Source organism: Oryx dammah, unplaced genomic scaffold (assembly GCF_014754425.2).
Source record: "Oryx dammah isolate SB20612 unplaced genomic scaffold, SCBI_Odam_1.1 HiC_scaffold_5, whole genome shotgun sequence".
In the NCBI taxonomy this organism is placed as follows: domain Eukaryota; kingdom Metazoa; phylum Chordata; class Mammalia; order Artiodactyla; family Bovidae; genus Oryx; species Oryx dammah.
In genome coordinates this window covers 34,877,788-34,882,122 of record NW_024070189.1, presented here as the reverse complement: position 1 = coordinate 34,882,122, position 4,335 = coordinate 34,877,788, and the positions used below count along the sequence as shown (strand labels likewise).

The 4,335-nt window shown below is 38.1% G+C and overlaps 1 non-coding gene across 1 annotated transcript; it reads right to left on the bottom strand.

Annotated features, from left to right (window-relative positions):
* Positions 1-2,086: 2,086 nt before the first annotated feature.
* Positions 2,087-2,159, bottom strand: TRNAS-GGA. Its single transcript has one exon. It is a non-coding gene; the product is annotated as a tRNA-Ser (tRNA).
* Between the last annotated feature and the right edge of the window lie 2,176 nt (positions 2,160-4,335).

Genomic DNA, 4,335 nt, shown 5'->3' with positions numbered 1-4,335 from the left:
ATTCATTCCTTATTTTATGAGTACTAAATGAATCTTTTATTTCAGGCCCACTTATTATGGTCATTGCAGTAGCCTTTGACTTTCTATTTGCCATTAGTTTCCCATCTCTCCAGACATCCTAATCCCTACAGGCAGACTCATCTCCATAAAGTCTAGTGTAGATATTCTGTCTATCCTCAAAAAGCTTCATTGGTAGTATTTTCAGTAAGGCAGTGTTCACCAGACTCTTTTGATTATGCAGCCAGTCTGTACAAATTTGTGTACACATTAATATGTTTTATTTAATTATAATTTTTGTTAATATGATATTACACTAGTATTTTATAAACATTAACATATGTAAATTTTTAAAAAATTATGTGCAAAAGATGAAATAAGCAAGGTTTTGAGGTAGTTACAATTTTGTGTATATTACAAAATTCCTATTTCTTAGTAAATATTTAATATTATCAGTAATAAATGTGAAATTGGGCATCATAATTGTATGGAGGTCTTGGTTTAACACTTTAATGTATTCACTGTCTTGGACTACATCCAGATTATTGTGACGCTTATTATGAAAAAGGGAAAGTGTTACTCATTCAGTTATGTCAGACTCTTCACAACCCCATGGATTATAAAGGCTCCTCTGTCCATTTAATTCTACAGGCAAGAATACTGGAGTGGGTAGCCATTCCCTTCTCCAAGGGTTCTTTCTGGGAACCTGGGTCTCCTGCATTGCAGGCAGATTCTTTATCATCTAAGCCACCAAGGAAGCCTGATACTTGTTATAGATGCCACTAACAAAAAAAGCTTCCTCATAATATGCATATGAGAGGATATATTGTTTACTACACTACATTGTTCATTGTTTACTACACTGCACTACACTGTCATGATACTCATTTTCAACCTGCTTTGCCAATTATACGAAAGTTTCTTTTTTCACTAAAATATGACATGTAAATTTCTGCCTTCTTTAATATTAGTCAGTTTTACTTGCAGATTAGTTAATCTTGCAAAGTAATCAAACATTTTTATTTTAACAAATGACTCCAAATCATCTGAAACTCACTTAGAAGATTCATGTACAAGCTAGAAAATTCCATTTCCAAATTTAAATGTATTGATATATCTTTAACTATATGACATACTTCAGTCACTTAGGTAACAGAAATTTTTAAATAGGAAAATTCCCAAATATTAATATCCTAAATTTTTCCATAGCTTAAAAAAAAATCTCCTTAAGTTATTTTCTTAGGTATTAAAATATTAATATTTACCTTGAAGGGACAGTCAAGGCATGTATGATATTTTAAATCTATTGTAAACCTATTTTAAATCATATGAGGCCTGAAAAATTGGAATTTATTTCTCTAAAAAATGCATAATTTATCTTTAATTGGGCAACTCTACAACTCTTTTAAGTACTCTCCATTAAGATAACTAACAAACATCTGAGTGATATAGATGCTCTTGATGAGTCCTTATGCCATTATAAAGTATTATAAGAACTTTGCTAGTAAAACATATTCATGTCTCTTAACCTCTCAGGGCAACTCTGTAAGTACTGTAGGTGAGGGCAAGATGGAAAGAAGCGACCTGCTCTATCAAAGTTTCTTTCAAGACTCATGTGTATCCAACATACAGGTCAAATATGGAAGCTATAGTCTTTGTCTTAAAACTTTTAGATAAGAAATGTCAGTGTGTGTGCTCAGTCACTCAGTCGTATCCGACTCTTTGTGACTACGTACACTGTAGCCTGCCAGGCTCCTCTGTCCACGGAATTTTTCAGGCAAGAAGACTGGCGTGGATTGCCATTTCCTCCTCTAGGGGCGCTTTCTCACTCAGGGATCGAACTGGCATCTCTTGAATCTCCTGCATCAGCAAGCAGATTCTTTATCATTAGTGCCACCTGGGAACCAAGGGTCAATAGATATTTTAATTTGTTCTTCCTACCTTTAATGGTTTGAAAGTGAAAGTGAAGTGGCTCAGTCGTGTCCGACTCTTTGCAACCCCATGGACTGTAGCCCACCAGGCTCCTCCATCCGTGGGATTCTTCAGGCAAGAGTACTGGAGTGGGTTGCCATTTCCTTCTCCAGGAGATCTTCCCAACCCAGGGATCGAACCTGGGTCTCCCGCATTCCAGGCAGACGCTTTACCATCTGAGCCACCGGGGAAGACTCTTTAATGGTAATTATCTGTAAACCCCGATTTGTAGACCTTGGCTTCCCAGGTGGCACTAATGGTAAAGAACCCGCCTGCCAGAGCAGGAGAGGTAAGAGAAGTGGATTCAGTCCCTGGGTTGGGAAGATCCCTTAGAGGAGGGCACGGGAACCCACCCCAGTATTCTTGCCTGAAGAATCCTATGGACAGAGGAGCCTGGCAGGCTGTGGTCCATCGGATTGCATAGAGTTGGACAGGACTGAAGTGACTTAGCACTCATGTACTAAAAAATAAAATCCATATCCCCTTGTATGGAGTTCAAAACCTAAGATCTTCTGGTTTGACTCTTTTGTAATTTTCTATTCTGTGTATTTCCTCATGTTGTTAGTTCTTCATAGACTACGATTCATCTTTCTTTCCTCAATTTTTCCTTATCTGGTTCTCAGAATTTAATCTATCCTGCAAGCCACAGGACCTGACTTACTGCAGTTGTACAGCAAATGTGGGTTGAATGAAGGGCCTTCTGTTCATTTCTTTTGATGTATTTTTCTTCACTTGTGGTTACACATCCATTTATTTGTTGACCTGTTTGTTACTGTGACTAGACCAGATGCATATGGGGACTGTGATCATCAAATAAATATTCGTACCTAGGTCTGTAACGCACACAAAGTAGGTGCTTTATTGTAGTATATCCAATGAATAACAGTTAGTCACCCTGAAGCTTTCACTGATTTTTCACCCACCTAGCCATGACTAACGTTTTCCTTTTTTAGTCTCAAAATCTGTGCTTTGTACAGAGTTGGTACTCAGTAACTCTTGAATTAGAAGAATAAGGTCCAGTAAGAGGGGTTCTGGTAGTCTGTTTTTGTGGCTTTCTGCTCTGTAGTTGTGTCTGACCTGGTGGTAGAAGCACAAGTGGACTTCTGATCGCTACAGTGTCGTATAGTTGAGATGGAAAGTTCTTTGGAAGGGTGCCTGATACTGAACATCAAACCTGTAGTTGCTGTTCACTTACCAAAGTCATGTCTGCGTATGTTACTTCACAGCAATGTGCAAATTGCTTACGACTGTACCCAGTAGAGCGGTGCTCGATCTGAGCTCATTTGCAGCAGTTTAAAAACAAGCTCCAGAGCCCAGTATCACAACTGTTTCCTTCCTTTTTGATCTTCCCTCATTAGGAGGACAGGGTAAGGGTTGTATAATGTGCTGAAATCTGTCAGTACTTTGTGTGTCTTATTCATTAAAACCTTCAGATGCTGTTTTCCTAGTGGCTTCATTTACCAGGGAGGGCGAGGAAAAAAACACTAAACAGGTGTTCTTGACTTGAAAAACAGCAATTTCAAGCAACTCACAAGGGGAGAAGTTGGAAATTTTCAGATTCTGAAGTTGTCACTGGGAGATAAATTTGGGTTCCACATTCGCCTCTCATAAACAGACTTTCTTTTACATAAATTTCTGCTGTGCACAAGGCACCTGATTTCTCTGGGGGCAGACATGCTTCACAGAGCAATCATGCTGCAAAGAGATAGTGTGTATTTTCCCAGCCTTCTCGCAAATACACAAATATGAGCTGGAGGAGTAGTATGCTGAGCTGCTAATATAGAATTCTAGCTTCCCTGGCAGGGAGAAAAATACCTATGGTAAATATTTGGCTTGATTGATGGGAAAGTGTCTGAATTTTGACTAATCTAAACTCAAATGTTTCTGTAATACCATAAGAAGATTATTGGTCAAATAAACAATGAGGTACATTAAGTATCTTATACAAAAGAACTGCATAGTACTGTTTTTATTTCTGAAGCAGAAGCTTTGTGAAGCAAGGGAAAAGCTAAAAGAGAGGTCTCCTACAGCACTATTTCTCAAAACATGGTCCCAGGCCAGTAGTATTAGCATTACATAGTAGTTTGTTAGGGATGCATTCTTGTCCCACACTCCAGAAGTACCAAATCAAATATTCTGGGAGTGAGGTCCAGCAACCTGTGTTTTAGCAAATGTTTCAGGTGATTCTAACGAATGCTTAAATCAGAGAACCATTGTTTTACCAGAATTCACTAATTCACTCAACAGATACTTATTGGGTATCTAACAAATTCTAAGCACTCTTTTTAGGCACTGATAGTATAGCAGTGTGAACAAATAGTCAAACTCTGGCTGTCTTGTATTTTATATTCCAGTGAGCAATCTGGG